The 23,592-nt window shown below is 39.8% G+C and overlaps 1 protein-coding gene and 1 long non-coding RNA gene across 4 annotated transcripts in view; one reads left to right on the top strand and one right to left on the bottom strand.

Annotated features, from left to right (window-relative positions):
- The window catches only part of TAB3 (TGF-beta activated kinase 1 (MAP3K7) binding protein 3), a 47,795-nt gene extending 32,375 nt beyond the window's left edge, over positions 1–15,420 (bottom strand). For 2 of the 3 annotated variants that reach the window (XM_074905556.1, XM_074905576.1), the window contains exon 1: positions 15,276–15,420. The gene's annotated coding sequence lies outside the window, so the exon portion shown is untranslated. Of the gene's footprint in view, positions 1–786; positions 804–15,275 lie in introns of those variants that run through there. The other variant, XM_074905567.1, reaches the window with a different exon arrangement.
- Positions 15,421–15,782: 362 nt separating this feature from the next.
- Positions 15,783–16,672, top strand: LOC141971951 (uncharacterized). The gene is made up of 2 exons (XR_012635336.1): positions 15,783–15,879; positions 16,434–16,672. It is a non-coding gene; the product is annotated as an uncharacterized LOC141971951 (long non-coding RNA).
- The last annotated feature ends 6,920 nt before the right edge of the window (positions 16,673–23,592 follow it).

The following is a 23,592-nucleotide window of genomic DNA, read 5'->3' as shown; positions in this document are numbered from 1 at the left end:
AACATGAACCTTGCCTGTTTTGTGCTATCTTCTGACAAGTCTTTACATGAATACCCACCCAATAAGAGCGTCAGAAAAAGGGGTCATGTTAAAAGGTTACATATAACATTACATTAATCCGTGTATGTTTATTCCAATATAATATACTAACACGTTGAGGTTATCTATAACCATACGTGCACATCTGTAGATGCTTGTGTTCCGTAAGAGAGGAACTGCCATACCCCATTTCCTAGCAAAACAGAAAAGATACCTTAAAACAAAAACTTCACCTGTCAACAACATATATATATATACACACACGTTTGTATGTAGCTATATATATGTATATATACAGATGTCATAAACCCTAGATTAAGCTTTTAGGGGTTTGTTTTTTGGTTTTGTTTTGGTTTCCCTCCCCCCCCCCCTTTTGCTTTTGGGAGCAGGGAAGTAAGAGTGCCTTAATATTAGATTTTTGTTTCTGCAACATAATTTGTTTTCTTTTAAGGCCAGATTCATTTTCTATTAACATTATTTTAAGATGCAAAATTTTATCTTGGCTTAGCCCCAGACTGACTTTCAGGGGAGATGTGTCTTAGATACTATACAATGCAGATATTTTAAAACATTTTCATTCTGCACCAGCTTCGTTCTTCTCTATAAAGAATACTAATAGGATACAAAAGGACTCTGGTGGAAGGAGAGCTGTGACTTTCCCTCTTTTCATAAGCAAAGTCTATGTTATAACTGTCACAGTGAGAAACCTTGGTAGTATAAGGTAACATTTAAATAACCGACACTCACATAAAGCTGTAGCTGCCCTGACTGTGAAACTGCTTCAGTGGAAAATCTCCCTGAGGAAGTCTAGATATTTCAGACCCACTTGTTCCATAATCCTAGGCCAGAAATAAGACAAGACAAAACAGATAATCAAAAGACCAGAATATGAATACAATTCTTCATCCTAAAATGCACTGATGCATTCCTGCCAAAATTCTTGTAGCTTCAATGGACTTGAACAGTATCCAATAGCTTTACTTGATAAAAGCTTTAGAGTCTCCTCTTCCTTACAGAGAGCCTGGCACCAGATCAGGTGTTTTAACACCAGAGAGGGCAGGCTGAGAAACTACAGATGGCAGCAGAAAACGGGCAGCCACCAACACTGACCTTTTCCACAAGCGATATTAATGCCTGTTTCATATTGCCAATTAACTTTGGTGCTCTTCTGTATGCTCTGGAGAGAGGACAGGATTGGAAACTGATTTTTCTATCAATTTACCATTAAATTAGAAGTTTTATGAACATGGTCACTCATAGCTATATAACAGCACAAACTGATTGTAAAGACCATGCTTTACCTCTCTCTCAAAGGCTTGCAGTCATGACTTTGGTAGGTTAAGGAAAACTCTGTTTGCAGTCCTGACACCTTGGTTACTCAGTGACATTGTCTGCAAAGGCAGGTTGTCAGTATTCAGGTCATCAGGCATAACAATTGTTTATTTTTGTTCGTCAGGTACCAGCTCAGAAAATTTCAGATGCAAGTGATGAGATTAACACAATTCCTGGCTGGAACATGCATGATGTTTTACACACGGCTAAGTATAAAAAGACTGATTTTGTAACGTTGGAGCTAAATCCCTCTTTCACAGAGCCTGTGATCACAATCTGTAGCAGGAACATGTTAAACAACTCTGTGGCTTTACAAAATTAGGCTTACAGTATGAAAATTAAAGGGAAAAAGGTCCTTTACTCCTAGCCAGTCTTTCTACAGTTGACACTGCATGGCTGATGATAAAGTTATGAGCAAATTTCACTTTCATCAGGTACTGTTACAGGAAAAAAAAATAGGTATAAATCTGAATATAAGACACGATGAATGAAGCACACTTTCTGAAACTTTAAGGAATAAGTAGTATTTGGCTTTTCAAAGCATTTCACCCAAAAGTCTGTATTCACAATTTCAGTTTTTAAAATACCTTATTTTTATTCTATATGACAAATATTCCTCCAAATGCAAGTTAAACATGGATGTTAAAACACTTAAAGCAATCATCATCTCTAAAGCCAGATGGTTTCCACAATGATCTGCTCTACTGTACTCCATTAAGGTTGGTAGGATAACCTGCACTGATTTCTCTTTCCTTTTAGGATGCTATCCTCATAATCCTGCTTTAGAAGAAGAAAAAAAAACAAACAGGCTCGAAGACAACTTCTACTTAAAATAGTTAGTAACTCACTCTACTCTTAAAGAGGTTTGGATTATTTCATTTCTCTAAAACAAGAAAATGCTGTCCAGCAGCTCAAGCTAGGTATATCCTCCAAAAACACTGTCCTTTTTTGTTTTAACAGACCTCTCTGTTCTTATGGGATATATGGAGTCTTGTGGATAACTTGATAAAGCAGTAGCAAAAGAACTGCTTGAAACATTCTTTACACTACACTAAAATTGCCCTAGTATTTGTGCTGTGCTCAGTGTTCACCCTCACAACAGAGAAGTGCAACAGATATCCGTCCAGCAGTTTGAGTGGTTGCAGATGCAAGCTGCAAGAACGTAAAAGTCTTTCTTTCACCTGATATGGTACAGTGAGTTCTTTGTTTAGATGGTTCTGCAAAGGAGGAGATGCAGTATTGTCAGTTCTTTAACCAATCTCCCAATTTCTTTACTGTTAAGAAGTGGCAACATCCATGTTTTGTAGAGAGTAACAATATGGAGCATGCCCAGCTCTTCATTTAGACACGAAGAATTTCAACCTGAAACACAGGTCTTTTGGTCTAACTTCCTGGAGTCTTAGAAGAGTATCATTTGCTGAAAACATAGAGGGAAAAAATCAATGTCATGTATCTTCCCGCAAATCAAATGCAGTCTTGTATACAATAGGAGTTTAGACAGCAGAAAAAAATAAGGTTTAAAATAATCTGCAGCCATCCCCCTGCCAGCCAAACACACTGCCACCAGAGTATTCCCCTGAAGCCAGTAACTGACAGATAGTGCCTGCCCTAGACACAAGCAGCACAAAGTGACAGATTTGTACATTTCAGAACCAAAAAAGTAGTTGAAAGCAAAAATAAGTTAAAGTAACATTGTAATATGATGCCCTGATTCTGAAATCATAGCACAAAGTATCCTTGTATCCTTGGCTAAACTAAACAGCCCAATGACCTCTTCAGAATTCTCACAAGCATAAACACAAATCACAGCTCTAAGCATTTGCATGACGTGGACTCAAGTGTAGGCTTTGGGTTTTCTCTGGTTTTAGAGAAGATGGAGGAGAAAGAAGGGGCTGAAAATCTTTTGACATTTATAGTGCTGCTTAAGCAAAAGCCTTATTCAGAAGGATCTCTATTTTGTTCTCGGTGTCATTCTTCCCTACAGGTTGGAACACAATTCTACACCTCCTGGACAACTAAACAGTATTACTTTATTTTGAAACAGAATTCAAGCCTATCTGAAAATTAGATATAAACATACTTCTAAAATGCTATGGGTAAGCACATTTTACAAATAATTCTGCTAAATGAAACTGTATATTTAAAACTTGGTTTTCAATACCTGAATGGCCAGATAAGCTGAGCAATACTGTAGCACACCTGTTAAGTTCAACTATATATCATATGCAGATTCTCTGTTCCTTCCAATTGCCGGAGAAATATGCCAACTAAGTATTCAGATACCTTTGTAAGATGCCTGCTCCTTTGATTCAGCATCAGATTTAAAAAACAAAGGTAACTTACCTTTTTAAAAATCCTTTTAATACAGAAGTCATTGATTCTTACCTTAATTACTATTTCACATCACCAGTTTTCCAATATTGTAACCCAACTTCAGTACCGTTTAAGGTCTGGGTTTTTTCTTGACTAAAAAAGAGTGGAATCTTTTTAAAAACAAAATTTACCTGAGAACCACAATCAAAAGCATAGTTACGAGATTTCCATAATAATATAGTATTTTAGCAAACTTCTGCCAGGAAGGATTACTCGGCTTCATTCAGGGTATTTACAAGATCTGGGATACTTGAGGCCCACTAATTCTCAATTATTGTATGAACCGTTTAACCTATGGAGTTACTCTTAATTCAACTACCTTAGTACAATTTTGCCTAATTTTGAAGTCAATTAAAAATAAATTTCACACAGATTTGAACACTTGTGAAAGAAAATGTACGTTCAATTCTCTGCACATACTTGCTCAAATACAGGATCTCTATTACTTTGATAATTCATCAGGTTTCCACACCCAAACATTCACTTTGATCAGAAGAGCAACTTTCTATGTATTTGAAAAGTAAATTAACTGGACACAGACAAAATACTCTTCTAATGAGACACTGCCTTTAGAATAAACAAATTTCCAAGTATGTGTAAGAGTAAAGACATTCTTTATGTAGTTATACATGCTCAATTCAACTGAACTGATTCCAGAGCAAACAGAAACTGCACATAAAGAAAAACAAGCATCCATTTAAGCTACAAGTTCAAACACTGTAGTACTGACTGCCTACTTACTTACACCATGTACACCAAACTTGTCCATAATTGAACACCATCATCAAAGAATCATAATAAGCATGCTTAAATTGTATGCAGGGTGAGAATTAATAATTTATTACAAAAAGCAACTTTTAAAATTCAAATGATCACTTCCAAATAAGTGCCAAAATTAAAGGAAAACTCATTACCAGAATTGAAAATCACATGTTCCCAATTTACACAATTGTTCATACAACTGCTTTTATCTAAACAAAATTGAACTTTCAGATGTATTTTACATTTTAAGTCAGTTTTTAAATTACTACTTTAAACCAAATATGCCTCTTTAGAGAAAACTAACCTAGGCTAGTCTGGGAGTCAGTAGAAAGACTTAACTTACTAGCAAATTCTGTAATGCTGGAACTTCTGATTAAGGTGCTATTGAATGCTATTTCCAGAAAAAAAGGAAGAAAAAAAATTTCTTAAACATCAGAAGTGCAAAATAATTAACAGAAAAAGAAGTACAAACATAACTACAGCCAAGTATCAAGCTTCTTACAAAATTTTTTAATAGGGAGCGTAGGGCTGCAGTCTACTTCCCTTCTATGCAGAGAGACAGAAACATGCAGTTATAAGGGAAAAGAAATACTGAACACGCAAAACCATCCATTTTTTTCTCCAGCATATGGTGTCACAACTGAAACACCAAACAAACAATGGCAATCCTAGAAAAAGAGAGGGGGTTTTGCTATTGTTGAACTCCGAAAAACATTAAAAATTGAAACAAGTGAGCATGAGGTACAAAAACCCTTTAACTTCAGGAAATAAGTTTTGGAAAAAAAAAAAATCCCTTTGTCCAGGGAAGTATTTATTGGCATAAAATGTTTAGCTACAGCACAAACTCTGGGTGCTTCCACAAGAGAAAATTATCACATAGGAAGTCTCATCTCACTGTTTCATAACCACTTTAAACCAGCAAAAATACAGTAATTCTGAAAAAGAATTTGCTTCTCTTTTCCTTAGAATGCTTGCTCCTCCCAATGCACTAGCACAAATGTTCAGGGACCAAACAGCAAACTGAACATTATTAAAGCTGAGCTTTGATTTACAGACCCTAAATACTAGCTCCCTGATTCACCTCAAAACCCCATGAAACCTTGTGCTGAAATCAAATACAAAACATTGAGACAGAAAAGGCCAGCCAGGGCTGAGAGAAAGAAGTGATAGATCCCAATGTCATGATGAGATCCCGCCAGGAAGACCTCCAAAGCAGGCTCTCCCTTCAGGTAAGACAGAGAAGACTATTAGAAATTAGACTATCCCATTACAAAAGCAGCCCAAGCCATAAATCTTTGATTCCATTTAGCAGATTTCCTTCTGGGACACATGGGAACCTCATCATTGCAACCAACTATGCAACCAATAGTTCTGATTGCAACCAACGTATCTGGTTGATCATACTTCACTTAGTGTTTTAGACACTGAAGAAAACCAGGTAATGTTTCTAGTCTTATTTTCAATGTTAAATGATAGAACAATCCCTATTCCTGTAAAATCCAAATGATATCCAAGCAAGGCAGGAATCTAAACCTTGGTGAATAGTTGATTGTTCCCAACTTCCATGAAAACCTGCCTTTCAGAGTCTTCATTTTCTTTTTTATTTGGAAGAATCATTAAGAGTTCTTAGCCTTGATCACAGCAAAACAAGGCTATCAATCCAGACTAGTTTTAGATGAATTTCAGGGATTAGCAAACAAGATCACAGAACAGAGAAAATAAGCCAAACAGCAGTGCAAACTATACAAAATGCCTATACTGTGCTTGAAAAATTTTAGTATGTTAATGAGATGCACAGAAGTGATGAGTTTAATCTAACATCGTGAAAGAACTAAAACATCTAAAAAGTTTGCAATCCTCAGAGATCCCTCCTGAAAAGTTATTCAGCAGAAAGTTTTATGATTCCATGAATATATTCAGAAGTTACTCATCTTTGACTATTGTAACTTACTCCATAAAACGAATGCAACTTACCTGTACTCAAATATATGCATAACAACCCATTATAATTCAATCTTGAGGTTTACACCTTAGTAAATGCATTTAATGTTTAAGCATTCTTTTTTTCATAGCTAGTGACATAATTAACCATTAAAGGAACCCTAGTTAAATACTGTTTAATACAGCTGCGATACAACAATTTTACTGCTTTTTCAGAATGCATTCCTGAAATAACCATCACAATACTTCCTGAATACCCAGAAATTTTTTTGTTGAGTACCTGTCTACTGCACAGTCTTCTAGTAGCATTCTGTCAGGCTGTACACACTACCAAGTAACCAAGCAACAAAGATGCTCATACTACATAACATGGGATCATAGCTACTCATGAACAACCTACCAGAAACATCAAGTTTTTCTGATTGCTTGACATTTCTTATAGTTTAATAAAAATGAAGATAATTTGCAATTAAGTAACATGTTTACATAGTTCAAAAATTCTACTATACACAGAAATAACTTGCCCTACAAGTTTAAGTATACTATACACTTGCTGGGAAAACAAAACAAGCCAAACAAAACTCCCCAAAAACCAACTGCAGGAAAAAAAAAAAAAAAAAAAGACTTGGGGAAAGCAAACACAAGAAAGGTCTAAGCAAGTGTAACTGCATTCCCCCTAAGCATGTAGATTTTTAATTTTCTAAACACACTAAATAGCTTGTATCATAAATAGCTTCATTTAAAAACAAGTGCCACATAAGAATGCAGCAGTCATCTTAACTATTTTTACTGATGGCAATATAACCAACAGTGGCAAAAAAGTATATAAACATGCTCAGTTCAGAAAGTAGTGTTCAGGAACTAATTCAAATTATCAGTAACCTTTACTATAAACTACTGCTAACAAAGATTAAACTCAAATATTCTGTGAATGGACAAGTGGATACAACTGACCAGTAACTATGTTCAGGCAAATTTATTCAGAGTAGCCCCAAAGCAGAAATATGCTGCTGTCTTGAGAGCACAACTCTTACCATAAGACACATCTGTATTTCCTAGATTCTGTGTTCTATCCCATAATAAAAACATAAGAACAAGAGATACTGAAATGTTAATGTCATAATCACTTTTTCCCTCCTGAATCAAAGACTATAAATCAAAGAAAAATACTTAAAGCTGTTCCTCTTCTTCTCACACTCTGAGTACTTATGAAAACCTTACCTTTCGGACCTTTCAAAAAACAAGAGACATTAAGAGAATTCTTTAGATTTCTTTGCAGAAAGATGGACTAAATGATCCATGATGCAGATTTGAACAGGAGTCAATGAGAGGGGAAAAAAAAAAAAAAAACACAGAAAAAGACTGGGGTTTCGCTGTTTGGGTTTGTGCAGGTTTTTTAAAACTGAATTCACAGAAGAATAGAGTCAAACTTCTTTTGATCTTTTCCTGCCAGTTCCCTAACACCAATTCCTCTTCATTCAGTTTTTAGAGAGATCAATTCTGTGAACAGCAATCCCCACAGGGACTGCTTCCATGGGTCCAGAACTGGCAATTAAAAGTTTTCTCCACCTCCCCCAACCACCAGAAGAGTAACCAGAATTTTCTCTTTGAGAAGATATGGATTCCTTAAAATGTGTGAGAAGGAGCTCTTTCCTCATCTTTTCTGTTGTTTCTAGGAGGGGAATCCTCCATCAGACTGAAGACACCTGTCCACTAATGCTGTGTTTTGACCTCTCACTAATGGATGTACATGAGAACAAACTGGACCCAGGACTTCTGAAAATGAAAAGCCCAGAACTGAAACTGGCACAGATAAGAACCAAACAACACAAGCCTTGTACCCTGATCACATCTTGGGTGACGTATGCTCTTAGAAGACTTGTCATGTGGTTTTGTTACAACTTTTACAGAAAGTGGTCTTAGTTAGGGAAAAGCAGTTTTCAAGTGACTGTGAGTTTCTCCAGAAAGAGAAGTACTGTTTGTCACAGTACCAGCGATGTCTGTGTTGTCAGTACTAGTGCCTCACTGAGTAACAACAGGAAAGATCAGTGAAGATCCCTCAACGTCAGCATTACTACAGGAAGATGTCATCCAGCTAATGGTACTAAAACCATCAAGGCCTGCTGTACAGAGTTGCTGAGAGCAAGTTCCTTTCTTGTCTTTGGAAAACTTACAAGTTGTCCTCAACAGAAGCCACTTTCATCACCCTCTCACAGACTCCTTTCTCCTAGATGAAGAGATTCTATTTCCACACTTTGTGCCTTTTGGACTCTCTTCTATCTTTCTTAAAAAAATTAAATACCACATAAAATAATTTCTAATGACAGATCAAAAGAGACGATCTCACTTAGGTCTCTCTTAGGCCTAAGGTAAGGCTACCTTCAGCCTCATTTACTTCAACTCCCAAATCCAGAAAGGGATTGGCAGGTAGAACATTTACTTGACTTGAAACTTTCTTTAAAGCAAAAGAACTTAGTGTATCTAGAGAAAGGGCTTCAAAAGCAAAGAGGCAGATTTCATTTAAGAGGGGCTGCATCCTTCATTTATAAACTCAATTCCACTTCAACGGTTATGGTAGAAACTGTTTTCCTCTTCTGTCCTCTTTTCCTTTCAACTAGGTATTCCAAGAAAACAACAGTAAAAGAATATGTTTGTTACAGAAAGTGCTAATAAGCTCAAATCAACACAGAAGGAAGTTGGATGCAAACAGGGACTTGCCTCACTAACACTACCTGCTACTGAGACCTGTACACATCGAAGGCTAACGTCTTCAGTATAGAAAGTACAAAACTGCATACATCATCTTGAACAATTATTCAAAAAGCTCATAAGCTCACAACACATGAAGCATTTTCAGACCAACAGTGAGATCTGTTTTGAAATATCTGTATAAAACACTCATGTTTACGAAGAAGGAACAGCAAGCAAACTTTTATAACCACATTTTTACAATGCTGTCCTAACACCAGGAAATAAAGCAGAGACCCAGGCTAAAATAACTATTGCCCCTTGCTGTCCATTTCAAACTTATGAATGACTTGAAAAACCCATTCTAATCTACAAAAGCACTAACAAAAATGTCTCTTTTAAAATATAATTTCATGTAAGTGCCCTGAATTCAGTGACACCACTTAGCAATTCCAAGATTATTGAAGTCACATCTGTACACTTCCAGATCACCTATCAGCTAAAACTTGATTTGTACCAGGAAAGGACACATAGTGGCATTTCAATAGAATTACCCCAAAATACTAAAAAGTTTTTAACACCTTCAAGTCAGCAGTGGGAAGAAAGATGGCATTTGATGTAGAAATGCTTGCTAGACACCTTTTGAGCAAATATGAAGCAACAGAGTGAAATTGTACCAAGTTAACACTGCCTTATCTGGACGTATCATTTGTGATTTGACACTACATCAAGATAATCTTAAGAATTTCAGGAAAGAAAGGCAGATACATTTCAACAGTAATCTCCACAAAAGACCTAGTGCCTGACTTACTACTTCTGCAAGCTGATCTTCAAGAGCATCAACATGAAAGCCAAATTTTACATTCCTTTAGTAACTTGCACAACACCCAGGTAAAAGAAAAAATTAAAAATCATAACCAACAAAACCCCCACCCACTCTACTTGCTCTGAACTATTATTGATCCCCTGCTTAAAGCCAAAAAACAAAGAAGAAAACAAATCCATAACTCTTTCAAGTCCTACAAACAAATGTCCGCAGTTTGAGTAAAGCCAAAGTATACAAACTCCTCACAGAACAAAAGGAATTATGCTTGATGATTTATACCAATGTGGTAAATGCTATGACATATGTAGAACAAAACAAGACTTCCACCAGCTATTTTTACTAGTTGTGACGTTGTAAACTAGCAGAAATTGTTCAAACAGATGAGACTTGAGGACAAATTACCTTAGAACATAACCAAGGAAGGGAAAAAAGAAAGCTTAAAGCTGCAACAAGATTAAAATACTAGCACTGCTGTGGATCATGTTACCAAATCTGACAAAACAGTCAATACTGAAGACATTTTAGAAAAGTATCCATTTTTTTTTCTGCCACAACATCCAAGACAAGTACTGATAGTATTAGAATTTTTTTCTAAAACTATCCCTAGAGCAACCATAATTTCACAGAAATTGATCCACTTTTCAAATTAATATACACTTTAGTGGATATACAATTTCATCTGAAAGCAAGCATTTTATTAAAGCATACTGTGTGTGGAACATGACTGATTGAACATCTACTGAAAGATGTTTTTAAGAAAACATTCTTAAGTATCCACCAGTAAACCCACATGCAGGTAAGAAAACATCTATACTTAAGGTGTGACAGTCAGGTTACTGAAAACTACTATAACAGAATGACCTTTATCTCAATTCTGTAGCTTTGCTGTTTGCTTACAAAGCCATCCTCCCTTATAGAACCCTCTGAAGAGAGCAAAAGGAGAAGTAATTTGCCTTACAATAGAACTAGGTTAGGACAAAACCTGGTAAGGCATTGAAGACACTTTTAAAATACCACTACTTTAAATTCAGGCCCCGAATAAAATAAAGCCCATCTGGAATTCAAGAACTAATGCTTCTTAAGAACACAAAGATGTATATAACCTTAAGAGAGATAACATTTTTCACTTTTATACTACAGTGCTATGCTGGCTATTATGAAACAGTACTTGAAGAGAGAGAAATGCTCAACGTAGCAATCAATGGAGTGTAAGATATTGAAATGTTAGTTCTCTGACATTAAACTGAGACACGCACAGAGTGTGATCTATCTAGTATAATTAATCTTCAAAAAAAGAGAAAAAGAACAAGAAAAACTCAAACAGTAAGAACTCACTGCCCGTCTTGATCTGTATGGTTTATTAGCAACATCATAACTTTGTCTTGCCTTCTCACTGGATTTTGCCACATGTATTTCATCTTCTCATGTCAATAAAAAAAGGCTTCAGTGATGTTTCTTCTGGTAGTTGTGCATATGAGTCTCCTGGATACTAACACCACAGTGCCACCTTTTAAGCACTGACTGACACAGCATAGAAGTCGCTGACCAACTCAGAGTAAGAGATACTCAGAATCACAGTGCCACAGAACCATCCACACTGTCAGGTCAATCATTTGTCTGAAGCTGGAGAGACAAATTTGCATAGCATTACTACCATATTCACAACTTGAAAGCCTTTCAAAGGACAACTCTGGTACTTTAAGGCTTGGCAGAGTACAAGAACCTATTGTAGAAGTGTTTTCAACCAACACCTTCAACATTTGCATACATGAGTCTAAACAAGTATTTCAAAACTCTCATCTTCCCATTTAGAAAGAATGCTTCACATGCGAATTGGCACCATGACATCACCACACATTCTATCTCAAGAAAATGAATCTGGGTCTTTCACAAAACCAAGACAGGTAATATAGCCCTTTTGACAATATTTTAGACTATTATGCCCATAAAGAATTAACAGTCTACAGAAAATTTACTTTATAGACATAATGGAAAGGAAGGATAGTTCCAACTTGTAAAAAAAAGACAAATAATACCACAAAAGTTTGGTAGGGGTTTGAAAGTATCCTCATATCTGTTTACTGCACTAGGCAGTACCAACCAGTTTCCAGTTTAGCTTTATTTTTTTGTTTGAGTAAAGGCAGTAACAGGGACAGGAAAAAATATTGCAAAACCACAAGCCACAGGTATTTTACCTTCTAACCTGAAACACTTGCAGTCGGTAGTCCAATAGGTGCTTATGAAAAAGTTTGAGGCTTTGTATAAACTCTCTTAGTTTCATTCTCCATTTCTTACCTGACCTTTAAATGTACCATGTATCAAAAATAACTCTCACTGCAAATACTTTTATTTACATTTATGTATGCATACATAGGTACATACACACCAGGCACTGCACTTAGTTCAGCTCACAGCAGTGGAAAGAGCATCATACAGACACCCCTAGAGCAAAATGTGTCATACCATAGTTGAGCTGGATGACTAAACATACATTACAGACTTGATGTTATCCAAAATTTACTAGATTTAATAATTTACTCAATGTTTGGATCATCACTAAAATATCTTTGGTGTCAAGGAGTAAATCAAAGGCTCTTGCTTGTATCATTAGAGATTCTGCTAAAACACTGCTGCTGTAGAAGATCTGAACTATCATCCCACCTGAAGATACAGCTCTTTGAAAAATAACTTAATAAAACATCTTCTTAAGTTTTATACTTATTATGCACTGTGGTACATAAAGAAACATGTAACTCTGATCCTAACCAAGAATGCTTCTGCAAGTCATACTTTAAGACTACTTATGCTATTTAAAAATACATACAAAATGAATCATCACAGAGTCAGGAGAAAGCATCTACAGACCAGCGCAACCAAAAACTTAACTTCATTTAAGCACTACATAATTTCTGAGAGGGAACAGAAGGAGACAGGTTATTATCGGATAACCTTAAGAGTCATATTAATGTATTGTCTTGGATGACTTCAAAGGAATCCTTTACCATGAGGATTACTGTTTACCGTTACTCCTCTGCAACTCAATGTAGAGACATCAGCATGGACATCTCGCCAAAGTTGGGTGGAAAATACGACACATTTTCACAACACCTCACACATTTTCATAACACCTATTCAACTTATCTTGTCTTCCTCAAGATGACAACTAATGTAAGGAAAAAGGAACCTCGATGAAATCCAGGAAACAACAAGAAAGAATGGAGACAGATCTCACAATACCTTCTTTACATTTATCTGCAATCACTTATAGTAAAGGTTGTGACCCAAGACGGATAAAAATACATTATAAAAGTATAGCTTCATAAGCATCCATCACACTTATCCAAGTCACTGTACCTAAATCAAAAGGCTTAAGATTAAAGGCAGACTTAAATGCTGATTTTATTATCCTTTACTGATATGTGTAAAACTTGATACATAATTTTATGGATGAACTGAGACAGTCTCTATGTATATTAATACGGGCTGTTACAGCATTCTTCAGATTGCTCCTATCAACTGACACCATTCACAAGACAGGACAAAGGGCAGGCTTTAACAAATGTTGTGAAATACTTTATTTTTAAAAATCCTGTTCCTCTCTCACTACTAAGAGGAAATGAATTTAACATTTCTTCTTTTTACATGAAATATGTTAACTGAAAATCTGCTTGAAAAGGGGCAGAAGAAAGTGTTGCTCTTCTCACAGATCCGGAAAACAAAATTAAAGCTATCAGAACAGACACCGACCTTTGACCATGCAGACTTTACCTGTAAGTTTTCAGAGTTCTTTTATACTAAGGCGTCTGAAAACAGAACTGGTCAAATGGACCTGTCACAGAACATAAGCCTATAAACAATTACTACTCAATTTTCTAACAGTGAACACCAGCACTAAAAATAACAAGACGCCTATCAATACCTCAGCGGGATGGGTTGGCCTGTCCACTCTCAGTATTTACTTGGAACGGAAGAAGGGAAAAGAAAAGCTACTGTACATCATCAAGCTGAAATATCTTGAAATGTAGTTATTATAAAAGCAATTATAAAAGCATTATCAATAGATATCTTTTTAGCTAATTAGTTTATTTAGCTAATATCTACTTTATTCATCAGCTATAAAGATATTAATAGACTACAAATAGCATCTTCAAATTAGTTACCAATGAAAACCTTCAAAGACAGTTTCATGCATATTTACCTGAACATAGCGTCTTGCTTTAAGTTTTTCCATTAGCTTCCAGCATGGCATACCTGACCCATTCCATTTTTTTGGTGACAGGGATTCTCTATCAAACTCCAAAGTATAGTTAGTCTCAAGGCATCTAAGCAACTGCCTTTCCTCTCCTTGTTTTCTCCTTGCTTAAGCAAGGGAAAGAACAGCCAATATCACATTACAAGTCATGTTTGAACAAGGGGAAAACACACCAACTGCATAGTCAAACGCCAACACTGGAACTGTATCAAGCCATAAATAAGAGTAGCATCCTTTCACTATATCCACCTATATTAAAAAACCACCACACCAAAAAAACCCAAAAAAACCCCCAACAAACCAAAAGAAAACTCAATCTATTCTTCCCAAAAACCTGTACAAACAACCGATAAAATCTCAAGTCTGACCTGAAGACAAGACTCTGGACAGAGCATAACTAAGGCCTTGCTACCTTTGGGGGCCTTCTATCTCCAGAGACAAGCCACAACATCAGCTGCATCCTACTGCAGTCAACACGCCGAAGAGACCGGGGCAGCTCTTCTACCTGTGAATTTGTTTGCTGTTTAAGATTTTTTTAGACAACAAGAGCAGCATCTGTGGCCCAGCAGACACCACAGCACCTGCTAAGAGGATCCCCGGGCAGTCAACCTGCCACCCTCTCCAAAGGGCTCCAAAAACAAAGACCAAAGTTTTCTCTGCTCGGTGCGGGGGAGTGCGGCGGCATAACAAGAGGCAGCATCAAGAGGAGCACCCTCCCATCACCACACCCCAGCCCCCGCACACCCCAGCGGACACCCCCACCCCGCGGAGGTTCCCCTCAACCCGGGGCAGCCCGGCTCCCCCGAGACCGCCGACGGGCTCCCACCCGGCCTCTCCCACGGCCGGAGAGAGGCGGGGGGAAGGGTGCAGGGATCACCCCACCACCCTGCGGACGGGGGGAGCAGCACGGAGGTGTCATCCCCCACTCCGTCCTGAGCCTCCCTCCCTGACGGGGCACCCCCGGCAGCGGGGCAGCGCGGCCCGCCCCTGAATTCAGGTCCCACACACCTCCCCCTCGCCCGTCCCCCCCACCCGTCCCGTCCCCGGGGCCTGCCCCCTCACCGTGCTGCGCTGGGGGCTCGGCTCCGGCGGCGGCTGCATGCCCACCCGCCCGGCCCCTCGGCTCTGCCCCGGGGCCTCCGGGACGGCGGCCGCTGACGGAGGGGGGGGTGTGGGGGGCGGCACGCCAGGCGCCCCGCGCGGGCCCCCCCGCGCCTCCTGGGCGCGAGCCGGCGGGGGGGGGGGGAAGCGGGAGCGGCGCGTGCGCCCCGCCGGTGAGGGCGCGCGGAGGGGGGGGGGGGCTCCGCGGGCGGCACCGGGGCTCCGCGAGAGGGGGAGGGGGAGAGGGGGAGGGGGCCCCTGAGCGCGGCGCGCGGCCGGAAAGCGCTTCCGGGATCGGCGGGGCTGCGCCGCACGCTCGGGGCGGGGCGCGGGGGCCGCCGGGCGCGCGGCGAGGGGCGGGGCCCGGCCTGCGCCCAGCCGGCTCCGGCACGGCGCGGCCCGCGCGCCCGCGGCCTCCGCTCTCGCGAGACCGGGCGGGGGGCGGGGGCTTGAGCGCGCGCGGTAACAAACGGCCGCGGGGGGAGGCGGGGGCTGGCGGGTCCGCGGCCCCGGCCGCGCTCGTCCCCGTCCCCCCGCACCTTCGTCCCGCGAGCTCTCCCCTCAGGTCGGTTAAGTAAAGGCTTCCCGCCGCAGGTCCCGGTTTGCTGGCGGCTGCCCGGCCCGGCCCGGCCTGGCCTGGCCCGGCCCCGCCTGTCCCCGGGGCTCCGTGAGGGCGCTGCCGGCCGCGCCCCGCGCCCGGCCGGCACGGCGGAGGGGGAGAGGTGTGCGCGGCAGCGCCCGCGCGTGAGGTGACCTGAGGCCGGGCCGCCGTGGCGCTGCGCGGGCCGGCGGGAGGCGGCAGCTTGCGGCTGGCCCGGGCAGGGCGAGCGTCGGGCTGCCGGGAGGGTAGCGGGGGCATCGGGCTCAGGGGCAGCCGGTGGGAGCCAGCACCCCTGTGTCAGGGCTTCCCCTTGGCCAGAGCCTCTTCCCGAGCATGGTCAGGCGGTTGTTGGAACTTGTGGGCTTTATTCGCTGAATATTGACAGCGACAGTAAGGTGTGTGGACACGAAGCAGGGGATAACTGTTGGCATATAAACGCCTGTGTGCTGTGCTCCCACCCGCAGCTCTCATCATCCTGTGCCACTCCAAGTAATGTTTTTGCATCCGTCTGCTTGCAGGACTGGCTTCAGGCGACTGTGATGATACAGGTTGATCCAACCTGGTCTCTTCATTAACGTCAACAGAGGCTGGAATGTTCCTGTTGAGGCCAGAGCCTTTCAGATGCTTCAGCGGGTGTACATTGATTTTTCATCCACAGGCTGGGCCTTAGTTTGATATTACGTTCTGCTTGTGCACCTGTGTAAACTGGTCTAAAGTGTCTTGTCCCAAATGATAAAGACCATGATTTATTTTCTCATTTCTTTTTGTATTCCAGTATTTTTCTTTGTTTAGCTAGCATCAGTCTTGAATAGATTTTTTTTTTTTTTTTTCTGCTTGGCGCTGCTCATCAGAGCCACAGAAACACCATTGCAAAGAAATTAATCAGAGCAGATGCTAAGTTCCTGTAACCACCTTCTGTCTCTCTCTGGTAGAGATCTGGGAAGTGCAGGGTGAAGGGCTGAAAGGAGGGGCCATCTATTTTGTATTGCCATTACCGACTCTCCATGTTGTCTGCTGTATGGGGAGGCCTTGGCTCCTGTGTTAGAGATTGCGTGAAGTTAATTAAGGAATTCCTGTATTCTAATCCCTACATCAGAAACAAGCCAAGCCTGACTGGCATTTCTGGAGAGGCAAGATGTAAAAGCAGAAGTAAACAGGAACTTGTTGCAACAATACTGTTATCTAACAGAGACTGATTCTTATCCTATGATTGGAATTAATATCAAGATGCTGAAGTGCACATTCCTCAGCAAAAATCCATCGTTTCCAAATATAAATGCATGCTTTTGGATCCCATGAGTAGTTCCGGTAGCTCTACGTAGTCTCACTGTCTTAAAATGTGAGAAACAGCCCTTTGTGTAGCTGTTGATCCTTGCACACATGAGTCTCTGTGCCCTGGGTTACATGTACTGCCCCTGACTTGTTCGGCATTTTTTTGCTGTCGAGCTACTGTCTTAATTCATCCTGTCATCTGTTGCTTCCAAATCTTTCAAATCAACATCCACGTCAAACCTTTACTGTTTCTCACTGTCCCTCTGTAAACTCCCTGTTACTGCAGCTCCAGCATCTCTTGACGAACCAGCATAGCATCATGTAAGAGAGCTCCATGGCTCCATTTCAGTTCAGCAGCAACCAATCCTTTAATTTTATTTGGAAATAGTTCTTTTCCCCTGCAGTCCTCTGCAATAGACTGTAATGGAAGGCTATCATCTAGCAATTGCTTAATTTATCTGCACCCATCCCACTTTCAAAGCAGGAGAGTTGCAATAGAAATTGCAGAGACTTTGTGTTTTTCATCTGCCCTTAGCTAGTCATAGATTTGAGAGCAGGACTATGCTACTGGCAAGTGAATCTGTCTTGAAGCTTCATGATTAATCATAGCAGAGCCAATCCTCTGCTCAAGAATTTAGAAAAAAACCCCTTATGGGTATTAGGTGCCTGATTACCCCAGAAATCAAAGATTGTGTGTTTTAACTTTGCTGAACACATCTCTGGAAAGGAATTCATGTTATTGCTGATCCAGTTCTTCTGTCTCTTATCCATGTGACAACTGCAACAATTGATTATACGGAAAAGTAATATTAGCAAAGTATTTAATGTATTTTTAGCTGCTTCTAATGGGATTTAGCAGCTAGAAACAAGGAGAGCTGGCACTAACTAATCAGGGCAGTTCTTGGACAGCTGTGTGAGAACTAGTGTATTAGGGGTCTGAAATACGCCACCATTTTTCTCTGTATTTTAAAAAATGCAATATATGCAATGAAAAATTTGAAAACTAGACCTCAATACTTGCAGCTCAGACAGTAACTCAAAGTAGAATGGAATTCATTGTTAAATCCAGTTCTGTAATAACTTCTAGATGAAAATGCCCCTGGGTTTTGTGTGACTTTTTAAATTTAACACTTATGGCAGATATTACTGCCCATCTTTGAAAGGCCTTAGGTTGGGATTTAAATTCCATGCTACATTCATTTTTAAGCAGAACAAAAATGTAGTTACTTCTGCTTCCCTTTTCTCTTTATGAACAGCAATGTGAGAGACCCATTTTCCTGTTTTGGAAGAAAGCAATTTTCTGCATGTTTGTGCCCAAGAATTGCAGCCAGAAAAGTATCTTGATAAAATGGGCATCTAGGATTCCACATGTTTTCTGTCTGAATGATTCCTATACTGAGTTAGTTCCATTTACAAATCAGAAGTGTAATTTTTCAATGTAAGCACTGTAAACTGAGTCTTGAATCTAAAAAGTCAAACCAAGTTCTTTCTGCGTGTTACACTGTGGTCAGTAATGTGTGTTTTGTCACTGAAATATACCCAACGGTTTTATTTGATGATGCATAAAGTAGAATACAGCATGAATCCATTTGTCATAGTTTTAGTTACAAAAAGAAGTAACGTTTTTTTGGTCTTTGTGTACTTTAAGTAACTAACATCATTATAAAAAAAAGCTAGGAATGTGTGTCTAGAGTAAGGAGGTGCCATTTTTTCATACCATTCTCCATATGGAAGAAACTTACCTTGGAATGAGAATAATCTGTAGGACTGTGGTAATACCTTGTGTTAGTGTCAGATCCTGCTGACTCCTGCGATAGTTTACTTGTCTACAAGAAGCTGCAGACTTAAAGGTCTAAGCAGGGTTATTTAGGTAAAAGCCTGTAGAACCAGAGCTCACAGTGAAGGATATCCTTTCTATAACAATTTTAATTCTGCCTACAGAATTAAATAGAAACTTTTAGTCCTGACATGTCAGTTTAAACTTCTAAATCCATCTAGCTGTTCTTTAATAAATCCTGTGTTTGGCTTATAAAGACCACCTCATTTCTGTCTTTCATTACATTTTAAGGAATGTATCCTTGGCCTTCCCTCATTTTAAGGTGAATTCTATGCCCTAAAAACAATTTCTAGAGCACAATTCATCTACTAGATTCCAAATTTTGTCAAAACTTTTTGGACATACGCATCACTTCTTGTACTTTTCCTTTTGCAGCAAAGCTGTTTTGACTCTACTAGGTACCCTCATTATTTTTCTATTTCAAAGCAGCATCAGCCACATGACTGTGAGAAAACAGAATAAAATGTTTATTGTTTTAACAGGGATCATGGATCAAGAAGCTGTGTTCAAAATGAAGATATCTTGGAATTAAAGAGTAAACACAGCAATACTAAAGTTGAGAAGTCAAAATAAACCTCTGAGAAGATGGAAAAAAATCCTAAGAACACTCAAAAAATGTTATTACTTTGTCTAAAGGTGTAATCTTTTCTGCCTTATGAAATGCAGATCTAAGCAACAGTTAGTTGTTACACGCTCTGAAGGGCTACCCAACACAGTTTGGAGAAGCTGTTGGTGTATGAATAAATGTGCATGTATGTCCAGTAAATGAGGACATTATCCCTCATTTATTATGTTTTCTGTGTCTGGCATTGTCCACTTCAGTTATACAACACTGCAATCACATCTGTGCATACACCAGAACGTTTTCGAGGCGTGTCGTTGTATTCTTAAGTTCTGTGAGTGAGTCTAGCAAGCAGGGACAGAACTCTGCTTCTGTTTGGGGAATGGTCTTTTGGCACAGAGAACAACGCAGATGCTGGGAAGAGCAGTAGAGCTAGTGCCAGCGTGCACCTTTCAGTTGGCTTTCACTCTCCTTGAAGAAGAGCTGTACAGCAGTCTCCATTTTTCTCTCTGCAATTTCCATAACTGATTTTGCTGCTTTGCAGATTTCTAGTCTGTGACTTGGAAGAACTAGATTCTACACAAATACAGGTTCTTCATAAGCATGCTTAAAAACAAAGTGTTGCTTTGCATAGTCTCCTTAACTACTGCAGTCCTTGTCACTAGAACTACTTGGTGCTGAAAGACTGATGAATCAAATCAGTAATAACTTACAAAGTAAGTGTTGTTGCCTAAGTGTTTTTTGAATGTTTCAATGGGATATGTAGCGTGAGAGAAGTGAAAAGACATGCTTGCATGTATACCTTTATGAGCATGCATTTTTGTTGTTAGGGGTCAAAGGCTCTAATTCAAAGAGGGTTTGTGGTTTTGGTGTTTGGTTTTTTTTTTCTAAATCCACATGAAGACTATTTATCCTTTGGATGATATATAGAATTGATTCATTTGGAGGTATTTTTCATTACAGTTACCTTTGATGCCCTGGTCAGTTCCAGTTACCTAGTTTCCCTGCGGTAGCAGGAATTTAAATGAATTATGTTATTTGCTCCTTCTGTGCCAGTGCTATTGTGTGGGACTACTGTCTTCTATAAAATTAGTTGTCCTTTTTTATCTTGGGTGTGGCTGTACTTCCGCAGTGGACACAATGACTGTGATGTAAGACAATTTATGAGCTACATGTGTTATATGGATTTACCTAGACTGGTGATTAGTAAAATTGCTGGTAATGGATTTTGAAATTCTTAGGAGTAATAGTTACATTTGTAAATTGGTGTGCTAGAAGATCACATTTGCTTTTCTTAATTTTGGATGATTTGGCGGTTTGCAATCCATTCAAGATGAGAGCAACAGTTTTGCCACAATTCCTATAATCGGATCTAGTAGTATCAGGGTGGTATTTCCAGTTCCCAGATTTTTTCACTGAGGTGTGACATTTGAAAGGGAGATGGTACTTTTGTACAGTGGCCCAGTTATTTCTCAGTGACAGCTTATCCTGTGAACAGGAATATGGACAGATAGCACATCACATCTGATACGGTTGCTAGTAAGAGCAGTCAGAATGATTGGGTCAGAAAAACCCAATCTGTAGAAATGAAATACCTGTCCTTATGGGAATTTATAAGAGTTTTGGGCAACATACGGAAAGCACTACTGCCTGAAGATCAAATGTTTCTTATATTCTTTTTTGCTTTCCTGCTCATATTTGTCGGACAAGAGAGACATAAAGGGTGTTAGAGCTGTGTGGGTTGTTGAGGGAAGGAACAGTGTGTTTTGACTCTGATGCAAATACTTCCTTTTGATATCTGTTGTTATAGTCCTGGAAAGATACACAGGTATAATAGAAAATTATTTTTAAGCCATACTCTGTAATACTACAGCAAGTTGAAACTGTGCTGCAGGATACGAATAAAAACTAAATACTTATGTGAGGTTTGGGGGGTTTCCTACTCGTTAACTAAAATACAATAGATCTCATTATGTGATTGTTTTGATTGTATTTTGCATCCTGCTATGGAATGTTTGATTGAGCCCATCTAAAATGTTTTGGGCAGCACTAAGGCTGCTTAAGATGTGTGGAAAACAGCATTCAGTCTGTTGAGTTAGCACTTACAGTGTCTTTACTCAGTACATGATGGGGCGTAACCAAACCAAGTTTAACCTAGCTAGAATGCAATTTAACAGTCCTAAAAACATAGCATTGTAGGCTTTAGTGAGGGTTCATAAACTTTATATATATGCAGGGTTTTCTGCCTGTTTGTACAGTCTGTGATGAAGGGTGTGCTCTTGAGTCTGTGTTACTCCTATTGCTTTTTCTAGCTAGATAAAATTAATGTGAGCATGCCCAACTACACTATAACCAACTCTTGTTGGGGAGACATCTGCACAGGGGCTGCAGTGGTGTAGTACATAGACTGGGTTAGCAGCCAGAGATTAACATAATTTATGACCTGCACGTGTTGCTAGGTAGTCATGGAGGATTTTGTCTCCAGTCACTGGACAAAACCTAGAACTTCTGGGACGTTGAAAAGGAAGCTTTAAGATAGGCCCAGTAATTAAATAGTTAAAAATGTCTTGATCATTGATTTCCATTGATTATCTTGCTAGTACTGCGTAACACCTTACAGCCGGAGTAGTTCTGTTAGTCAGCAGCACCACTTGTAGAGGAAGGGTGGGGTTCTTGAAGAGTGCTGGTAGTTCAGGGAGAGTGGAGGCTAAGACTTTTTTTAGTCCCAGTTTGTGCTGCAACACTTTATCAAAATAGTTCCCTCAATTCTTGAGACGCTAACACTTAACTCTGAAGACATCTGGGACTGCATTCCCTGTTCCAATCTCCCACCTCAGGACAATAATCAGTAAAGGACTGAACTCCCAGCAAGCTGTGACATCTGTGAAAATTGTAGAGGTCTAATGGTAACCTAAGGTCAGAGCAAAGGATGAGACAGTGTTGGTGGTTCTCAAGGATTGTGTGCGATATGACCTCAGTGCTTGTAATACCGTGTCCCTCTGCAGCCTTGGTGCTACGGACTATTGTATGCAGCGATGAGATTTTGCAGAGTCACTGACAAATGTGTCTCATGTAGAGCTGGGGGCACATAGCTTCTACTTGTCAAAATCATAACAGGTCATGCATGGTGTTTGACTTGTTAGTAAACTTGCTTGCTGAGTTGCATTAGTTTCCAAGCAGGACTTCTTTCACCTTCAGCTAGCTGAAAAGCATTGTCCCTTCTTTCTGCCTGATGCTGTGGTCACTAGTAGCACGTGCTTCCAACACTTCCAATGTGATTTATCTCAACTGAAGTGAAATGTGATGACGGCTGATACAAAAAGAAATCATCACTTCTCCTTACGGCTGAGGTCCTTTTGCTAACTGCTGCATATTCCTTGGTAATAACTTCAAAGCAATTAATGAATGAAGCCACAAGCATTAAGTATTTATGATTCTGTTTTGATCCACAGACCACTGGTTGGGAAAAGCTAGTTACAGGACCTAATATAAAGCATATGAAAACTGGAAACAAGCACTGCTGTCACCAGGCAGAATTGGATGAATGTTGAATAAGGCTATTCTTAGGAAGTTCCAAATGATCTATGGAAGTCTTTTCACTGAGACACTTGTAATAAAGATTCATCACCTTCCGCTCTCTTGAAAACTAAACACTCCTCAAACTTAGTCCACCGTTTTTCTCCTTCATGCAAAGAGGTAGATCCTCTTGAAGACAAAGAACTTAGTGGTTTTGTATGGAAGACTTGAAATGTATAGAATTGGGCAACTATTCTAAAATGCATAGCTTAGGTACATTTGTTCTGTACTATTCAAGGCTGTCACAGTCCAGCCTTGTTTTTTTCTCTACACAGGTAAGCAAAGCATGGAAACAAGTTCCGATTAACCTTCTGTGACAAGTTCTGATTAACCTTCTGTCAGGTATTGCAGGAGTAAGAGCAAGCAAAAGAAAGGAAAGAGAATTTTAGCAATTCTCTTGAGTTGTATAACCAGGCAAAATTAGGGTGCA

This window comes from Athene noctua, chromosome 1, assembly GCF_965140245.1.
Source record: "Athene noctua chromosome 1, bAthNoc1.hap1.1, whole genome shotgun sequence".
Taxonomy (NCBI): Eukaryota; Metazoa; Chordata; class Aves; order Strigiformes; family Strigidae; genus Athene; species Athene noctua.
The sequence above is the reverse complement of the archived record's forward strand: the minus strand, read 5'-3'. Positions and strand labels throughout refer to the sequence as shown.